This window comes from Capricornis sumatraensis, chromosome 8 (assembly GCF_032405125.1).
Source record: "Capricornis sumatraensis isolate serow.1 chromosome 8, serow.2, whole genome shotgun sequence".
Lineage (NCBI taxonomy): Eukaryota > Metazoa > Chordata > Mammalia > Artiodactyla > Bovidae > Capricornis > Capricornis sumatraensis.
The window spans coordinates 96,763,965-96,776,973 of record NC_091076.1 but is presented as its reverse complement, the minus strand read 5'-3'; positions in this window follow the sequence as shown (position 1 = coordinate 96,776,973).

The following is a 13,009-nucleotide window of genomic DNA, read 5'->3' as shown; positions in this document are numbered from 1 at the left end:
TAACACAATAATAGTAGGAGACTTTAACCCCCCACTCACACCAATGGACAGATCATCAAAACAGAAAATTAATAAGGAGACACAAGTCTTAAATGATACATTAGATGAGATGGATCTCATTTTTATCTTCAGGACATTCCATCCAAATGCAGAAGAATACACCTTCTTCTCAAGTGCACATGAAACATTCTCCAGGATAGACCACATCTTGGGTCACAAATCAAACCTCAGTAAATTTAAGAAAACTGAAATCATATCAAGAATCTTCTCTGACCACAGCACTATGAGACTAGATATCAGTTACAAGAAAAAAAACTATAAGAAACAGAAACACATGGAGATTAAACAACACATTTCTAAATAGCCAACAGGTTACTAAAGAAATCAAAAGGAAAAAAAAATTTCTAGAAACAAATGACAATGAAAACACGACAACTCAAAACCTACGGGATGCAGCAAAAGCAGTTCTAACAGGGAAGTTTACAGCAATACAATCCTACCTCAAGAAACAAGAAAAACATCTAACAGACAACCTAACTTTACACCTAAAACAACTGGAAAAAGAAGAACAAAAAACCTCCAAAATTAGTAGAAGGAAAGAAATCATAATGATCCAAGCAGAAATAAATGAAAAAGAAATGAAAGAAACAATAGTAAAGATTAATAAAACTAAAAGCTGGTTCTTTGAGAAGATACACAAAATTGACAAGCCTTTAGACTCATCAAGGAAAAAAGAGAGAAGAATCAAATCAACAAAATTAGAAATGAGAAAGGAGAAGTTACAACAGACAATGCAGAAATACAAAGGATTATAAGAGACTATTATGAACAACTATATGGCAATAAAATGGATAACCTGGAAGAAATGGACAGATTCTTAGAAAAGTTCAATCTTCTAAGACTGAACCAGGAAGAAATAGAAATTATGAACAACCCAATTACAAGCACTGAAATTGAAGGTGGGATCAAAAAATCTCCCAAAAAACAAAAGCCCAGGACCAGATGGCTTCACAGGTGAATTCTATCAAACATTTAGAGAAGAGCTAATGCCTATCCTTCTAAAACTCTTTCAAAAAACTGCAGAGGAAGGAACACTTCCAAAGTCATTCTATGCAGCCACCATCACCCTGATACCAAAACCAGACAAAGACAACACAAAAAAAGAAAACTATAGGCCATTATCATTGATGAACATAGATGCAAAAATCCTCAACAAAATTTTAACAAACAGAATTCAGTAATACATCAAAAAGCTCACACACCATGATTAAGTTGGGTTTATTCCAGGGATGCAAGGATTCTTCAGTATATGCATATCAATCAATGTGATACACCATATTAACAAACTGAAAGATAAAAACCATATGATCATCTCAATAGATGCAGAAAAAGACTTTGACAAAATTCAGCACCCATTAATGATCAAAGCTCTTTAAAGAATGGGCATAGAAGGAACCTACCTCAATACAGTAAAGGCCATTATGATAAACCTAGAACAAACATTATTCTCAGTGGTTAAAAACTGAAAGCATTCCCCCTAAGATCAGGAACAAGACAGGTGTGCCCACTTTCACCACTGTTATTCAACATAGTTTTGGAAGTCCTAGCTATAGCAATCAGAGAAGAAAAAGAAATAAAAGGAATCCAGATTGGAAAAGAAGTAAAGCTCTCATCATGTGTAAATGACATGATACTGTACATAGAAAACCCTAAAGATAGTATCAGAAAATTACTGGAGCTTGCCTTGAGAACCCCATGAACAGTATGAAAAGCCAAAATGATAAGATACCGAAAGAGGAACTCCCCAGGTCAGTAGGTGCCCAACACGCTACTGAAGATCAGTGGAGAAATAACTCCAGAAAGAATGAAGGGATGGAGCCAAAGCAAAAACAATACCCAGCTGTGGATGTGACTGGTGATAGAAGCAAGATCCAATGCTGTAAAGAGCAATATTACATAGGAACCTGGAATATTAGGTCCATGAATCAAGGCAAATTGGAAGTGGTCAAACAAGAGATGGCAAGAGTGAATGTCGACATTCTAGGAATCAGTGAACTAAAATGGACTGGAATGGGTGAATTTAACTCAGATGATAGTACATCCACTACTGCGGGCAGGAATCCCTCAGAAGAAATGGAGTAGCCATCATGGTCAACAAAAGAGTCTGAAATGCAGTACTTGGATGCAATCTCAAAAACAACAGAATGATCTCTATTCGTTTCCAAGGCAAACCATTCAATATCACAGTAATCTAAGTCTATGCCCCAACCAGTAATGCTGAAGAAGCTGAAGTTGAACAGTTTTATGAAGACCTACAAGACCTTTTAGAACTAACACCCAAAAAAGATGTCCTTTTCATTATAGGGGACTGGAATGCAAGAGTAGGAAGTCAAGAAACACCTAGAGTAACAGGCAAATTTGGCCTTGGAATGCGGAATGAAGCAGAGCAAAGACTAATAGAGTTTTGCCAAGAAAATACACTGGTCATAGCAAACATCCTCTTCCAACAACACAAGAGAAGACTCTACACATGGACATCACCAGATGGTCAACACCGAAATCAGATTGATTATATTCTTTACACCCAAAGATGGAGAAGCTCTATATAGTCAACAAAAACAAGACCAGGAGCTGACTGCGGCTCAGATCATGAACTCCTTATTACCAAACTCAGACTCAAATTGAAGAAAGTAGGGAAAACCGCTAGAAAATTCAGGTATGACCTAAATCAAATCCCTTATGATTATACAGTGGAAGTGAGAAATAGATTTAAGGGCCTAGATCTGATAGAGTGCCTGATGAACTATGGAATGAGGTTCATGACATTGTACAGGAGACAGGGATCAAGACCATTCCCATGGAAAAGAAATGCAAAAAAGCAAAATGGCTGTCTGGGGAGGCCTTACAAATAGCTGTGAAAAGAAGAGAGGCTAAAAACAAAGGAGAAAAGGAAAGATAAAAGCATCTGAATGCAGAGTTCCAAAGAATAGCAAGAAGAGATAAGAAAGCCTTCTTCAGCGATTGATGCAAGGAAATAGAGGAAAACAACAGAATGGGAAAGACTAGAGATCTCTTCAAGAAAATTAGAGATACCAAGGGAACATTTCATGCAAAGATGGGCTCGATAAATGACAGAAATGGTATGGACCTAACAGAAGCAGAAGATATTAAGAAGAGGTGGCAAGAATACACAGAAGAACTATACAAAAAAAGATCTTCACAACCCAGATAATCACGATGATGTGATCACTCATCTAGAGCCAGACATCCTAGAATGTGAAGTCAAGGGGACCTTAGAAAGCACCACTACGAACAAAGCTAGTGGAGGTGATGAAATTCCAGTTGAGCTACTTCCAATTTTGAAAGATGATGCTGTGAAAGTGCTGCACTCAATATGTCAGCAAATTTGGAAAACTCAGCAGTGGCCACAGGACTGGAAAAGGTCAGTTTTCATTCCAATCCCAAAGAAAGGCAATGCTAAAGAATGCTCAAACTACGGCACAATTGCACTCATCTCACATGCTAGTAAAGTAATGCTCAAAATTGTCCAAGCCAGGCTTCAGCAATACGTGAACCATGAACTTCCTGATGTTCAAGCTGGTTTTAGAAAAGGCAGAGGAACCAGAGATCAAACTGCCAACATCTGCTGGATAATCAAAAAAGCAAGAGAGTTCCAGAAAAACATCTATTTCTGCTTTATTGACTATGCCAAAGCCTTTGACTGTGTGGATCACAATAAATTGTGGAAAATTCTGAAAGAGATGGGAATACCAGACCACCTAACCTGCCTCTTGAGAAATCAGTATGCAGGTCAGGAAGCAACAGTTAGAACTAGACATGGAACAACATACTGGTTTCAAATCGGAAACAAGTATGTCAAGGCTATATATTGTCACCCTGCTTATTTAACTTATATGCAGAGTACATCATGAGAAATGCTGGAGAGGAAGAAACACAAGCTGGAATCAAGAATGCAGGGAGAAATATCAATAACCTCAGATATGCAATGACACCACCCTTATGGCAGAAAGTGAAGAGGAGCTAAAAAGCCTCTTGATGAAAGTGAAAGAGGAGAGTGAAAAAGTTGGCTTAAAGCTCAACATTCAGAAAACTAAGATCATGGCATCTGGTCCCATCACTTTGTGGGAAATAAATGGGGAAACAGTGGAAACAGTGTCAGACTTTATTTTGGGGGGCTCCAAAATCACTGCAGATGGTGACTGCAGCCATGAAATTAAAAGATGCTTACTCCTTGGAAGAAAAGTTATGACCAACCTAGACAGCATGTTAAAAAGCAAAGACATTACTTTGCCGACTAAGGTCCGTCTAGTCAAGGCTATGGTTTCTCCAGTGGTCATGTATGGATGTGAGAGTTGGACTGTGAAGAAGGCTGAGTGCTGAAGAATTGATGCTTTTGAACTGTGGTGTTGGAGAAGACTCTTGAGAGTCCTTTCGACTGCAAGGAGATCCAACCAGTCCATTCTGAAGGAGATTAATGCTGGGATTTCTTTGGAAGGAATGATGCTAAAGCTGAAGCTCCAGTACTTTGGCCATCTCATGTGAAGAGTTGACTCACTGCAGAAGACTCTGATGATGTGAGGGATTGGGGGCAGGAGGAACAGGGGACGACCGAGGATGAGATGGCTGGATGGTATCACGGACTCGATGGACTTGAGTCTGAGTGAACTCCGGGAGATGGTGATGGACAGGGTGGCCTGGTGTGCTGCGATTCATGGGGTCATAAAGAGTCTGACACATCTGAGTGACTGAACTAACTAACTAACTAATGAAAGAAATCAAAGACAACATAAACAGATGGAGAGATAGTCCATGTTCCTGGGTAGGAAGAGTCAATATTGTAAAAATGACTATATTACCAAATGCAATCTACAGATTCAATGTGATCTCTATCAAATTACCAATGACATTTTTCACAGAACTAGAACAAAAAATTTCACAATTCATATGGAAACACAAAAGACCCTGAATAGCTAACGCAGTCCTGAGAAAGAAGAATGGAGCTGGAGGAATCAAACTTCCTGACTTCAGAATATACTACAAAGCTATAGTCATCAAACAGTATGGTACTGGCACAAAAACAGAAATATACCAATGGAACAAGACAGAAAGCCCAGAAATAAACCCACACACCTATGGGTACCTTATTTTTGACAAAGGAGGCAAGAATATGCAATGAGGAAATGACAGCCTCTTCAATAAATGGTGCTGGGAAAACTGGACAGCTACATGTAAAAGAATGAAATTAGAACACTTTCTAATATCACACACAAAGATAAAATCAAAATGGATAAAGACCTAAATGTAAGACCAGAAACTATAAAACTCTTAGAGGAAAACATAGGCAGAACACTCAATGACATATATCAAAGCAAGATCCTCTATGACGCACCTCCTAGAGTAATGGAAATAAAAACAAAAGTAAACAAGTAGGACCTGTTTAAACTTAAAAGCGTTTGCACAGCAAACTATAAGCAAGGTGAACAGACAACCCTCAGAATGGGAGAAAATAATAGCAAATGAAACAGATGATAAAGGATTAATTTCCAAAATATACAAGCAGCTCATACAACTCAATGCCAGAAAAACAAACAACCCAATCAAAAAGTGGGAAAAAGACCTCAACAGACATTTCTCCAAGGAAGACATACAGATGGCTAACAAACACATGAAAAGATGCTCAACATCACTCTTATTAGAGAAATGCAAATTAAAACTACAATGAGATATCACCTTACACTGGTCAGATGCCTATCATCAAAAAGTATACAAACAATAAATGCTGGAAAGGGTGTGGAGAAAAGGGATTGCTCTTGCACTGTTGGTGGGAATGTAAATTGATTCAGCCACTATGGTAGACAGTATGGAGATTCCTTAAAGAACTAGGAATAAAACCACCATACAACCTGGCAATCCCACTCCTAGGCATATACCCTGAGGAAACCAAAATTGAAAAAGACAAGTATCCCATTGTTCATTGCAGCATTAATTACAATAGCTAGAACATGGAAGCAACCTAGATGTTCATCGACAGATGAATGGATAATGAATGGATAAAGAATAAAAATTCAGTACATATACACAATGGAATATTACTCAGCCATAAAAAGGAACACCTTTGAGTCAGTTCTGATGAGGTGGATGAACCTAGAACCTATCAAACAGAGTAAAGTAAGAGAAAGAGAAAGATAAACATCATATTTTAATGCATATATATGGACTATAGAAAAATGGTACTGAAGAATTTATGTACAGGGGAGCAATGAAGAAACAGACACAGAGAATAGACTTATGGACATGGGGAGAGAGCAAGAGAGGGTGAAAAGTATGGAAACAGCAACATGGGAACTTACATTACCATGTGTAAAATTCCGATAGGAATTTGCTGTATGCTTAGGAAACTCAAACAGGGGTTCTGTGTCCCCAGGAGGGAGGGGATATATGTATACCTATGACTGATTCATGTTCAGGTTTGACAGAAAATAACAAAATTCTGTAGAGCAATTATCCTTCAATAAAAAAATAAATTTTAAAAAGAGAAAAGAATAATCAAGTAAATTGGGTGTGTGTAAATACAACACAATGATATAGTCTTAAAAATGATGTTTACAAATAATTTTTCAATGATATGGTGATGACTGGGCATACACGGACACACGTCTTTTTTTCCACTCACCTTTGAAAGACTTCACACCCCTCAGTAATTCTTTCTTAAACACCTTTTTATCAGCTGTAAACAAACAAACAACAACAACAAAAAGCATGATTGAGTTTCTGATGATTCATAAGAATCAGTATTTACTTTCAGAAAGGGAAAACCTAAATTTATCAAAGTTTATTCTCAATGAAATAAAGAGTACTCAGAAAATTCAGTGTAGTGAATCTATCCACTGGACAGAATAGAAGACTACTGCTAGTGGCATCCTACTTGGCTGCAACACACGTAGCTTTTTCTTTACCACTTCTCCTCTCTAATTTGGCTTTATTTTTCTTTCTTCATTTTCCTATCCCCCTTCCCTTTTCTCTTCTTACAGCTTAGACTTTAGATTTCCCCCAAAGAGATGAAAGAACATGTGTGTCCTATATGGGACTTCTGTCTAAAGAGGTCCCAGTTTCCTAAACCAAAATCTAAATGAAAAGAACAGGATTTCAAAAAAAAAAATGCTAAGATCGAATCTTTAAACAATATTTTTAATTGACATAAAATGTTTCAAATGTTAGAATTTCTTATATAAAACCCTACAACTAACCTTCCCTGAAGTTCTGTTTAGGAGGGCAGGAACTTGAGGAAATGTGCTCCCCACAGTCAAGGTACCTGCCCAGCAGAGTTTAGTACAGTGCTATGTACAAAACAGAGCTTCAGTAAATGTTTTTCGAAGGAATACATTTTTAGACTTCAATGATCTAGAACACACTTAAATGCTTACCAGAAACGGGCAGAGTTTTAATAAGCTTTTGGTGTTCCTTTTTTGTGATCTCTATTCCCATGTTTTTAAGAACATTTTTCAGGTCCTCAGTGTGAATCTTCTCTCCTTTAGAAAAGGAAATGTGTACATATTAAATATCCTTATCAGGTGCAGGGGAAAGAGTAAGGTAAAATGAAGGCTTGTCCAGCTCTTCAGAATCAAGGAGGGGAGTCAGACATTTTTCTTTCAACCTAAGTAAAGAGAACCTCTTATAATGATAAGACAATAATACGCATAAAAAGTAAAATAGGAATCGTATAACCTCCGTAACTTAACTGTTTGACAGCTAATATAAATAATTCAGTCACATAACAGTGGTATTATTTTCTTTATCTTTTTTCTTCTTCCTTCTCTGTCCCCTCCTCTAGGCCTTCCTCTTCTTTATCTTTCTTTTCTTCTATTGCCTAAATTATAGAATTAGCTTTAATAATGATAACAAAAATTGACTTATAAAAATTTCCACCTTGAATAAAGTTATATTTATACAAATATTAATGCATTGCAAACTGAAAAAAAGATATGAAAAACCAAATAAGAAGGTCTAACATATATATATAATAGGAGTTTCCAAAAGTGAAAAAAGAGAAAAGAAGGGTGAGGTAATACTGAAACATAAGGACTGAGGGTTTTCAGACTTAATAAAAGGCATAAATGTTCAGTTTCAGGAATCAGAAGTTCCAAGCAGGAAAAATGTAAAAAAGTATACATTTGGCCACATGATAATGAGAACTCCAAAGATAGAGATACTCTTAAGAGTTACAAGAGAAAAAGAGATTAACTATCAAAAAGCAATGAAGACTTATAGTTGATTTTTTAATAGGAAAAAATAGGGCCAGAAAACAGTGCATATAAGTCTACCTATCTATGTATGTATGTTCTTCTATCTCTTTTTCCCCTTTTAAATTAAAATACAAATTTTATTATAGGCTAACTTTACAGCTTAGTCTCTAAGTAACAATGTTCAAATGGGGCTGTAACTAAATTTGGGAAGTAATTAACATGACCCAGAGATAGTGTGACTGTCTCCCAGAGATGGACTGTTGGAACTTTGCTGCTTCTTATTCTGGGGAGAGAGTGAAGACAACTTTCACTTGTATGAAGGACAGCTGCATGTTACTAGCTGGAAACTAAGAGAAGTTTTTTGTTGTTTTATATGGAAGCTAAACTCAAATACATGTAGAAGAGTCTGTAGCTGAGTAGTCAAAAGGAGATTTAGGAACTAATTCTCAGTGCTCCGGTCCTACCCTTCTGTACTCTGCTTTCTGTGTGTGTGTGTTAGTCACTCAGTCATGTACGACTCTTTGTGACCCCATGCACTGTAGCCTGCCAGGCTCCTCTGTCCATGGAATTCTCTAGGCAAGGATACTGAAGTGGGTTGCCATTCCCTTTTCCAGGAGATCTTCTGACCCAGGGATTGAACCTGGGTCTTCTGCATTGCAGGCAGATTCTTTACCATCTGAGCCACCAGGGAAGCCCTTATGTGTGAGACTCTACATCACATTTCTGTTTTGCCAGCTGGCTCTATATTAAATTCTGTGAATAGGGGATGCTAGAGAGTCTGTCGGAGAAGGCGATGGCACCCCACTCCAGTACTCTTGCCTGGAAAATCCCATGGATGGAGGAGCCTGGAGGGCTGCAGTTCATGGGGTCGCGAAGAGTCGGACACGACTGAGCAACTTCCCTTTCACTTTTCACTTTCACACATTGGAGAAGGAAATGGAAACCCACTCCAGTATTCTTGCCTGGAGAATCCCAGGGACAGGGAAGCCTGGTGGTTTATGGGATCACACAGAGTCGGACACGACTGAAGCGACTTAGCAGCAGCAGCAGAGAGTCTGTAAGGCTGCCAGATGAAGGTAGTAGGTGAGTCAAGTTTCTAATTTTCAGCCTCATGGAACCAGTTTCATTACACTTTTTTCAGACATAGTAGCTGAATGCATGCGCATGTGAGAAGTTGCTTCAGCCATGTCTGACTCTTTGTGACCCTATGGACTGTAGCCTGCCAGGCTCCTCTGTCCATGGATTTCTCCAGGCAAGAATAGCGGAGTGGGTGGCCATGCTCTCCTCCAAGGGATCTTCCCAACCCAGGGGCCAAACCTGTGTCTTTTTTGTCTCCTGCATTGGCAGGCAGGTTCCTTACCACTAGCACAACTGGGAAGTCCATAGTAGCTGCACATGTCAGTATTCTAAGGTAAAATGACCATCTACACGTCTAGACTTAGTCAAACCATGATTCAAGCATGAATGTAAAATAAAGACTTTTCAGACAAACACTGACTCTTGTTGAAACTACTAAGAATAATTTACTTGAGGAAGAATAAAGTCAACCCCATAAAAAGTAGAAGTAAGAAACAATGGTGAGCAAAGCAAGTGATAAGCATGTTTAAATTCTGTAGAAGGCTGCATTTAAATTGCTCTACTCTTGCTTTTAATATACTCACTTGGCAAAACTCCATTCCTGGTTAAAAGAAGTATCTGCTTATTCTGTGTCTGCAGCCATGCAGCTGCACTAGAGTTGAAGTTAACTATGCTGTTTTCGCTTTAAATTGTGATCATGAAGCTCAAGTAGGTCCTTATTTCTGTGGGGCAATCACACTATACTCGGCTGGTCCATTAACTTTCCCACTCTTCTTGTTGACTGCTTCACATCATTTCTCTTTCAAATCACCACTTCCTTCTTCTCTATTTAATCACAACTTATTTTATCTCTCTAATTAAAGAAGTCCTTATGGCAGAAACTGAAGAACTAAAGAGCCTCTTGATGAAGGTAAAAGGGGAGAGTGAAAAAGTTGGCTTAAAACTCAACATTCAGAAAACTAAGATCATAGCATCTTGTCCCACCACTTCATGGCAAATAGATGGGAAATTAATGGAAAAAGTGAAAGATTTTGTTTCTTGGGCTCCAAAATTACTGCAGATGGTGACAGCAGCTATGAAATTAAAAGACGCTTGCACCTTGGAAGAAAAGCTATGACCAACCGGATAGCATATTAAAAAGCAGAGACAATCACTCTGCCAGCAAAAGTCCATCTAGTCAAAGCTATGGTTTTTCCAGTAGTCATGTATGGACGTGAGAGTGGAACTATAAAGAAAGCTGAGCACTGAAGAATTGATGCTTTTGAACTGTGGTGTTGGAGAAGACTCTTGAGAGTCCCTTGGACTGCAAGGAGATCCAACCTGTCAATTCTAAAGGAAATCAGTCCTGAATATTCATTGGAAGGACTGATCCTGAAGCTGAAACTCCAATACTTTGGCCACCTGATGGGAAGAACTGACTCGTTTGAAAAGACCCCCATGCTGGGAAAGATTGAAGGCAGGAGGAGAAGGGGACAACAGAGGATAAGATGGTTGGATGGCATCACCAACTTGATGGACATGAGTTTGAGCAAGCTCCAGGAGTTGGTGATGGACAGGGAAGCCTGGAGTGCTGCAATCCATGGGGTCGCAAAGAGTTGGACGTGACTGAGTGACTGAACTGAACTGAACTGAAAGAAGTCCTAATCACCGACCACCAGGAAATTACCTATTCACACTGTTTCTAAATCTTATCCTCTCAATTTCTCTTAAACATCCTTCAGTTTGGCTTCTTTCCACTCTCAACACCTACAACGTCTCTCTCTCTCTCTTTTTTAACTTCTCTTTTTGATATTACCAGTGATCTCCATGTGGCTATACACAATGGTCAATTCTCAGCCCTTATCTTACTTGGATTATCAGCAGCATTTAACTGTTGATTTGCCCTCTAATCTGATATGGCAGATGCTATAGATGCACTGACCAAATCTCTTTAACCTTTGCCACTTCAGTGCACATTAGTCCAACTTTCAATTGCCAGTATCTCTTTGTCTGAAGGATTTCTTTGTGTGTGTTGTGTTATAAAATGATCATCACAATAAGTTTAGTTAACATCCATCACAGTGGCTCCTTTTAAAATACATCAAAATTCAACGGCTGAGTAATACTCCATTGTGTATATGTACCATAGCTTTCTTATCCATTCATCTGCTGATGGACATCTAGGTTGTTTCCATGTCCTGGCTATTATAAACAGTGCTGCGATGAACACTGGGGTACATGTGTCTCTTTCAATTCTGGTTTCCTCGGTGTGTATGCCCAGCAGTGGGATTGCTGGGTCATATGGCAGTTCTATTTGCAATTTTTTAAGGAATCTCCACACTGTTTTCCATAGTGGTTGTACTAGTTTGCATTCCCACCAACAGTGTAGGAGGTTCCCTTTTCTCCACACCCGTTAAAAAGAATACATCTGAATCAGTTCTGATGAGATGGATGAAACTGGAGCCGATTATACAGAGTGAAGTAAGCCAGAAAGAAAAACACCAATACAGTATACTAACACATATCTATGGAATTTAGAAAGATGGCAATGATGACCCTGTATGCAAGACAGCAAAAAAGACACAGATGTGTATAGCGGACTTTTGGTCTCAGAGGGAGAGGGAGAGGGTGGGATGATTTGGTAGAATGGCATTGAAACATGTATACTATCATGTAAGAATCAAATCACCAGTCTATGTCCGATGCAGGATACAGCATGCTTGGGGCTGGTGCACGGGGATGACCCAGAGGGATGTTGTGGGGAGGGAGGTGGGAGGGGGGTTCATGTTTGGGATCGCATGTACACCCGTGGTGGATTCATGTCAATGTATGGCAAAACCAATACAGTATTGTAAAGTAAAATAAAGTAAAAATAAAAATTAAAAAAAAGAAGCAACTGTCAAAGTTCCCCTTTTATCTTCTGCAATTGCATAGGAATAAAAATTAAACAGATGAAATGGAAAAAAATAAAATAAAATACATCAAAATTCAATTACCTTTTTTTTTTGGCAGTGACTCCAGGCAAATGGGGGATCTAGTTCTCATCCCACCCAAGACCAGGGGTCAAATCCATGTCTCCTGCAGTTGAAGCCCAGAATCTTAACCACTGACTTCCAGAAAAATCCCTATTTTTCATCAGCTTATTGTTATCTAAAGTGAAAGTGAAGTCTCTCAGTCGTGTCTAACTCTGAGACCCCATGGACTGTAGAGTACCAGGCTCTTCCATCCATGGGCTTCTCCAGGCAAGAATACTGGAGTGGGTTGCAATTTCCTTCTCTAGGGGATCTTCCTGACCCAGGGATTGAATCCTAGTCTCCCACATTGCAGGCAGATGCTTTAACATCTGAGCCACCAGGGAAACCCCATTGTTATCTAACCTGGTATTAAAAACCATCATCTCTAATGTGGATCACTCTAAAAGCCTCTTAAATGGTTTCCCTGTTCCTGTTCTTGGTTTCTTTCCTCCCCTTCCCTCACCTCCACTGCTTCACCCCACCATCTGTTCACACAGAATCCAGAAAGATCTGATGAAGATTAGGTCAGATCATATCATGCCTCAGCTCTAGATCCTTCAGTGGCTTTCCCTTTCTCTCAGAGAAAAGCTTAAGACCTGGCGGGGCTTTTGTGGGGATGGCTGATCTGTACCCATCACGTCTCTCTTCTCATCTCCTGTTACTCTTTTCCTTGCT